This window comes from Lipotes vexillifer, unplaced genomic scaffold (genome assembly GCF_000442215.2).
Source record: "Lipotes vexillifer unplaced genomic scaffold, Lipotes_vexillifer_v1.1 scaffold1380, whole genome shotgun sequence".
NCBI classification, from domain to species: domain Eukaryota; kingdom Metazoa; phylum Chordata; class Mammalia; order Artiodactyla; family Lipotidae; genus Lipotes; species Lipotes vexillifer.
This window is the reverse complement of record NW_006792263.1, coordinates 656,276-665,049: the sequence shown is the minus strand read 5'-3', so window position 1 is coordinate 665,049 and position 8,774 is coordinate 656,276.

The window sequence follows — 8,774 nt, the reverse complement described above, 5'->3', positions numbered from 1 at the left end:
GGCCACCATTTGGCTTGTGTCTCATCCAGACAACCAAACAAACTGTTAGAGTTCTTTCTAACTCCCTGATTCTGCCTAATCCAATTTTATGATCCTTCAACTACTATGCCACACCTTTAATAGTTACTCCCACTTGTTCCATGGATTTCTGTCTATACAAATTGGAAAAATCATGTAGTTCTTATACAGTGTACTGTGCCTCTTTATGGGTCACACTTTGTACTTCACATTTAGGGGACTACAGGAACTTGAGTCTAGCAATAGGTCTAGAAACAAGAAGAGGGGTGAGGGCAGGTCCTAAGGAGAATCAGCAATGGTCTTCAAGACAACTACTTCAGGGGAGGCCATTACAATGTTCTCAGGAAAAGCAGAGTTAATCCCCTCAGATGGCAAAGAAAATTCATTGGAATTTAAGGGTTCAATGTCCCTAGCTTCATTAGGGTCTTCCCATATATCCCCATTCCAGTTTTCAAGATCCCATTCCTTCCCAATCAATGCCTTAACAGCAGACACCCTGTGAGGTTAGAAATTCAATTTGCATTGTCATTCAGCCATTTGCAGCATGAGACTCTGGGCCTGGCTTTCAGCAATCTCAGCTCTTTGGCTACAGGAGATAAGAGTTTCTTTCAGGATAGACATAGAAATTTTTAGGTCATTGATGCAAGCCATGAGCTGGTAATTGGAACTCCTGAGCTCATTCTTTTATTTCCCCACTTTGTTCAGGGCAAATAGGAGAAACTAGCCAAATTCATACTCATTATTTTGACAAAAACGTTCTAAGTTATCAAATACATGGTCACTCAGCAACTTTCCTCCTACAAGTAATTGTTTAGAAGTATCCAACAGTGGACCAAGATGGCAGAGTAGAAGGATGTGTTCTCACCCCCCTCTTGCAAGAACACCAGAATCACAACTAGCTGCTGGACAATCATCAACCGGAAGACACTGGAACTCACCAAAAAAGATACCCCACATCCAAAGACAAAAGAGAATCCACAATGAGACGGTAGGAGGGGCGCAATCACAGTAAAATCAAATCCTGTAACTGCTAGGTGGGTGACTCACAGACTGGAGACCACTTATACCACAGAAGTCCACCCACTGGAGTGAAGGTTCTGAGCCCCAGTTCAGGCTTCTGAACCTGAGGTTCCAGCAACGGGAGGAGGAATTCCTAGAGAATCAGACTTTGAAGCCTAGCTGGATTTGATTGCAGGTCTTTGACAGGACTGGGGGAAACAGAGACTCCACTCTTGGAGGGCGCACACAAAGTAGTGTGCGCATCGGGACCCAGGTGAAGGACCAGTGACCCCAGGGAAGACTGAACCAGACCTACCTGCTAGTGTTGGAGGATCTCCTGCAGAGGCGGGGGGTGGCTGTGGCCCACTATGAGGACAAGGAAACTGGCAGCAGAGGTTCTGGGAAGTACTCCTTGGCAGGAGTGCTCCCAGAGTCTGCCATTAGCCCCACCAAAGAGCCCAGGTTGGCTCCAGTGTTGGGTTGCCTCAGGCCAAACAACCAAAAGGGAGGGAACCCAGTCCCACCCATCAGCAGTCAAGCAGATTACAGTTTTACTGAGCTCTGCCCACCAGAGCAACAGCCAACGCTACCCATCACCAGTCCCTCCCATCAGGAAACTTGCACAAGCCTCTTAGATAGCCTCATCCACCAGAGTGCAGACAGCAGAAGCAAGAACTACAATCCTGCAGCCTCTGGAACAAAAACCACATTCACAGAAAGATGGACAAGATGAAAAGGCAGAGACCTATGTACCAGATGAAGGAACAAGATAAAACCCTAGAAAAACAACCAAATGAAGTGGAGATAGGCAACCTTCCAGAAGAAGAATTCAGAATAATGATAGAGAAGATGATCCAGGACCTCGGAAAAAGAATGGAGGCAAAGATGGAGAAGATGCAAGAAATGTTTAACAAAGACCTAGAAGAATTAAGGAACAAACAAACAGAGATGAACAATACAATAATTGAAATGAAAACTACACTAGAAGGAATCAACAGCAGAAAAACTGAGGCAGAAGAAAGAATATGTAACCTGGAAGACAGAATGGTGGAATTCACTGCTGCGGACCAGAATAAAGAAAAAAGAATGAAAAGAAATGAAGACAGCCTAAGAGACCTCTAGGACAATATTAAACGCAACAACATTTGCATTATAGGGGTCCCAGAAGGAGAAGAGAGAGAGAAAGGACCCGAGAAAATATTTGAAGAGATTATAGTAGAAAACTTCCCTAACATGGGAAAGGAAATAGTGACCCAAGTCCAGGAAGTGCAGAGTCCCATACAGGATAAACCCAAGGAGAAACACGTGAGACACATGGTAATCAAATTGGCAAAAATTTGGGCTTCCCTGGTGGCACAGTGGTTGAGAGTCCGCCTGCCAATGCAGGGGATACAGGTTCATGCCCCGGTCCAGGAAGCTCCCACATGCCGCGGAGCGGCTAGGCCCGTGAGCCATGGCCACTGAGCCTGCGCATCCGGAGCCTGTTGCTCTGCAATGGGAGAGGCCGCAACAGTGTGAGGCCCGCGTACCGCAAAAAAAAAAAAAATGGCAAAAATTAAAGACAAAGAAAAATTATTGAAAGCAGCAAGGGAAAAATGACAAATAACATACAAGGGAACTCCAATAAGGTTAACAGCTGATTTCTCAGCAGAAACTCTAGAAGCCAGAAGGGAGTGGCATGACATACTTAAAGTGACGAAAGGGAAGAACCTACAAGCAAGATTACTCAACCTGGCAAGGATCTCATTCAGATTCGATGGAGAAATCAAAAGCTTTACAGACAAGCAAAAGCTAAGAGAATTCAGCACCACCAAACCAGCTTTACAACAAATGCTAAAGGAACTTCTCTAAGTGGGAAACACAAGAGAAGAAAAGGACCTACAAAAACAAACCCAAAACAATTAAGAAAATGGTCATAAGAACATACATATCGATAATTACCTTAAACGTGAATGGATTAAATGCTCCAACCCAAAGACACAGGCTTCCTGAATGGATACAAAAACAAGACCCATATATATGCTGTGTGCAAGAGACCCACTTCAGACCTAGGGACACATACAGAGTGAAAGTGAGGGGATGGAAAAAGATATTGCATGTAAATGAAAATCAAAAGAAAGCTGGAGTAGCAATACTCATATCAGATAAAATAGACTTTAAAATAAAGAATGTTTCAAGAGACAATGAAGGACACTACATAATGATCAAGAGATCAATGCAAGAAGAACATATAACAATTATAAATATATATGCATCAAACATAGGAGCACCTCAATACATAAGGCAACTGCTAACAGCTCTAAAAGAGGAAATCAGCAGTAACACAGTAATAGGGGGGACACCTCACTTACACCAATGGACAGATCATCCAAAATGAAAATAAATAAGGAAACAGAAGCTTTAAATGACACAATAGACCAGATAGATTTAATTGATATTTATAGGACATTCCATCAAAAAACAGCAGATTACACTTTCTTGTCGAGTACACACGGAACATCCTCCAGGATAGATCACATCTTGGGTCACAAATCAAGCCTCAGTAAATTTAAGAAAATTGAAATCATATCAAGCATCTTTTCTGACCACAATGCTATGAGCTTAGAAATGAATTACAAGGAGAAAAATGTAAAAAACACAAATACATGGGGGCTAAACAATACATTACTAAATAACCAAGAGAACACTGAAGAAATCAGAGGAAATCAAAAAATACCTAGAGACAAATGTCAATGAAAACACGACGATCCAAAACCTATGGGATGCAGCAAAAGCAGTTCTAAGAGGGAAGTTTATAGCTATACAAGCCTACCTCAAGAAACAAAAAAAATCTCAAATAAACAATCTAACCTTACACGGAAAGGAACTAGAGAAACAAGAATAAACAAAACCCAAAGTTAACAGAAGGAAAGAAATCATAAAGATTGAGCAGAAATAAATGAAATAGAAACAAAGAAAACAACAGCAAAGATTAATAAAACTGAAAGTTGGTTCTTTGAGAAGATAAACAAAATTGATAAACCATTAGCCACACTCATCAAGAAAAAGAGGGAGAGGACTCAAATCAATAAAATTAGAAATGAAAAAGGAGAAGTTACAACAGACACCGCAGAAATACAAGGCATCCTAAGAGACTACTACAAGCAACTCTATGCCAATAAAATGGAAAACCTAGAAGAAATGCACAAATTCTTAGAAAGGTATAACCTTCCAAGACTGAACCAGGAAGAATTAGAAAATATGAACAGACCAATCACAAGTAATGAAATTGAAACTGTGATTAAAAATATTCCAACAAACAAAAGTCCAGGACCAGATGGCTTCACAGGTGAATTCTATCAAACATTTAGAGAAGAGCTAACACCCATTCTTCTCAAACTCTTCCAAAAAATTGCAGAGGATGGAACACTCCCAAACTCATTCTACAAGGCCACCATCACCCTGATACCAAAACCAGACAAAGATACTACAAAAAAAGAAAACTACAGACCAGTATCACTGGTGAACATAGATGCAAAAATCCTCAACAAAATACTAGCAAACAGAATCCAACAACATATTAATATGATCATACATCATGATCAAGTGGGATTTATCCCAGGAATGCAAGGATTCTTCAATATACACAAATCAATCAATGTGATACACCATATTAAAATTGTGAAGAATAAAAACCATATGATCTTCTCAATAAATGCAGAAAAAGCTTTTGACAAAATTCAACACTCATTTATGATAAAAACTCTCCAGAAAGTAGGCATAGAAGGAACCTACCTCAATATAATAAAGGCCATATATGACAAACCCACAGCAAACATCATTCTCAATGGTGAAAATCTGAAAGCATTTCCTCTAAGATCAGGAACAAGACAAGGATATCCACTCTCACCACTTTTATTCAACATAGTTTTGGAAGTCCTAGCCAGGGCAATTAGAGAAGAAAAAGAAATAAGAGGAATACAAATTGGAAAAGAAGTAAAACTGTCACTGTTTGCAGATGACATGATACTATACATACAGAATCCTAAAGATTCCACCAGAAAACTACTAGAGCTAATCAATGATTTTGGTAAAGTTTCAAGATATAAAATTAATGCACAGAAATCTCTTGCATTCCTATACACTAATGATGAAAAATCTGAAAGAGAAATTAAGGAAACACTCCCATTTACCATTGCAACAAAAAAAATAAAATGCCTAGGAATAAACCTACCTAGGGAGACAAAAGACCTGTATGCAGAAAACTATAAGACACTGATGAAAGAAATTAAAGATGATACAAATAGATGGAGAGATATACCATGTTTTTGGATTGGAAGAAACAATGTTGTGAAAATGACTGTACTACCCAAAGCAATCTACAGAATCAATGCAATCCCTATCAAATTACCAATGGCATTTTTACAGAACTAGGACAAAAAATCTTAAAATTTTTTTGGTGACACAAAAGACCCTGAATAGCCAAATCAGTCTTGAGGGAAAAAACAGAGCTGGAGGAATCAGACTCCCTGACTTCAGACTATACTACAAAGCTACAGTAATCAAGACAATATGGTACTGGCACAAAAACAGAATCATAGATCAATGGAACGAGATAGAAAGCCCAGAGTTAAACCTATCCACCTATGTTCAACTAGTCTATGACATAGGAAGCAAGGATATACAATTAAGAAAAGACAGTCTCTTCAATAAATGGTGCTGGGAAACTGGACAGCTACATGTAAAAGAATGAAATTAGAACACTCCTTAACACCATGCACAAAAATAAACTCAAAATGGATTAGAGACCTAAATGTAAGACTGGACACTGTAAAACTCTTATAGGAAAGCATAGGAAGAACATTCCTTGACATAAATCACAGCAAGATCTTTTCGATCCACCTCCTAGAGTAATGGAAATAAAAACAAATGCGACCTAATGAAACTTAAAAGCTTTTGCACAGCAAAGGAAACCAAAAACAAGACGAAAAAACAACCCCCAGAATGGGAGAAAATATTTGCAAATGAATTAACGGACAGTGGATTAATCTCCAAAATATATAAACAGCTCATGCAGCTTGATATTAAAAAAAAAATCAACCCAATCCAAAAATGGACAGAAGACCTAAATAGACATTTCTCCAAAGAAGATATACAGATGGCCAAGAAGCACATGAAAAGCTGCTCAACATCCCTAATTATTAGAGAAATGCAAATCAAAACCTCACACCAGTTAGAACAGGCATCATCAGAAAATCTACATACAACATATGCTGGAGAGGGTGTGGAGAAAAGGGAACCCTCTTGCACTGTGGATGGGAATGTAAATTGATACAGCCACTGTGGAGAACAGTATGGAGGTTCCTTAAAAACCTAAAGACAGAATTAGCATATGATCCAGCAATCCCACTACTGGGCATAGACCCAGAGAAAACCATAATTCAACAAGACACATGTACCCCAATGTTCATTGCAGCACTATTTACAATAGCCAGGTCATGGAAGCAACCTAAATGCCCATCGACAGATAAATCGATAAAGAAAATGTGGTACATATATACAATGCAATATTACTCAGCCATAAAAAGGAATGAAATTGGGTCATTTGTTGAGATGTGGATGGATCTAGAGACTGTCATACAGAGTGAAGTAAGTCAGAAAGAGAAAAACAAATATCGTATATTAATGCATGTATGTGGAACCTAGAAAATTGGTACAGATGAACCGGTTCGCAGGGCAGAAATTGAGACACAGATGTAGAGAACAAACGTATGGACACCAAGGGGGGAAAGCGGCAGGGAGTGGTGATGGTGGTGTGATGAATTGGGTGATTGGGATTGACATGTATACACTGATGTGGATAAAATTGATGACTAATAAGAACCTGCTGTATAAAAAAATAAATAAAATAAAATTCAAAAATTGAAAAAAAAAAAAGAAGTATCCAGTGGTGATATTTTGTGAATCTCTATTGCCACATTACACCATGGACTATCTGTGCTCTTGTTGTTAATGGAAATAGCCATTAGTGCCTTTAAATCTAATCAGATTAAAGAACCAATTCCAAAAACTGGGTACCATGGCCTAGCCAAGTTGACACATAAAATCAACCATCATAAAAACCTACAAGACATCCTTGATGTCTTTCACTCTCACTGCATATCAGCTCCACTTTCAAAATATATCCTGCCTCTGATCACTTCTCACCTTCATCATTATATCCATCCTTGTCCAAGCTACCATCATTTCTCACCTAAACTCTCTCAATGATCCCCTTCTGTTTTATTTGCTTTCACTCTGCCTCCTATTCCACTAGCCTCTTACTTTTTGAGCCATTATTTATGCAACAACCAAAATGGCTTATTTAAGGCCTAAATCTAATCATTCCACTCACCAGCTCAAAAACTCCAGTGGCCCCCATCAAACTCAGAATAAAACCCAAACTTCCTATCACTGTCTACAACCCTATGTAGTCTGGTTCTGCCTCTCTTTCTCTGATTTCATTTCCACATTCACCAGTATTTTTACTAACTCCCTAATATCCAACTGAAGGTGTTTTTGTTCCTTTTGCCTGGAAACCTCGTCTCCCAGATGTTCTTATGATTCCATCCAGATCATAGCTCAGAAGCCACCCCTTCAAAGTCCTTTCAGGATCATCCTATTTAAATTAACTGCATTATACACTATTCTCTTACACTGATTAACTTTTCTTCATGAACCTTATTACTGTCTAACATTATATTACTATGTATTTGTTTAATGTCTGCCTTCCCAACCAGAATAAAGCCTCCAAGAGGGCAGGGGCTTAAATGCCTTGTTTCCTGCCAAATACCAAGGTCCTAGAACTAGATCTAATATACAGTAATGCACAGATATGGCAAATGAATTAATGGCAATAATAATAGTACCCTAAGGATGGTACTCATAAAGATGTTGAGAGGGTTAAATTTGACAATGCACTTAGCCCAGAGACTGCTAATTATCTCCTAATGTCAATTCTTCCTTCCTTCTTAATATAATCTCCAATTTTTATTTGGGCACATGGCTACCCAGAGTAAAGACTTCATTTCCCACCATGCCTTTCAAGTAAGAATAATCACGTGACTAGTTCCAGCCAATAATGCACAAGCAAAAGAACTACTTGCAACTTCTGAGAAGAGATAGGAAAGGAAGCAGGTGGGGTGGGGAGAGAAGTTTGCCCTCTTTCTCTCCCCCTGCAGACTGAATTTGGGCATGATGGCTGGAGCTCCAGAAGCTCTCTGGCATCCAGCTTGAAGCATGATATGATCTTAAGAGTAGAAGTCAACCATGGAGGTTATAAGATATAAGAAGCCTAGGTTCTTGCTACTGTAAAGTGACATATCATGCCCCGACCTACTACCTCTGGACATCTTGAATGTGAGGGAAAAATAAACGTCTATCATTTTTAACTCATTTTTAATTTGGGGTTTTCTGTTCCTTGCAACCATCTACTTCTAACCATTTTAACATGTAAATTGACCAAGACAAACTTTGGACCATAGTAAGCCTCAATAAATTTTATCTTTTGCTTTGTGTTATTCTCATTGCTTTAGTTTTTTTCTATTTCTGTATCTCCTTGTCAGCAGTGTTGCTGGTATATGCCATGTACTATGTCAAGTGCTGGGGATATAAGGACAAGAATAAGACAGAGCTTTGATTTAAAGGGCATTATGGTTTGGGCAGAGTAAAGGTAAAATTACAATACAATGTGAAATATGCTTTAATATTTTAATTAAAACATGCTATGTGAATGCCGA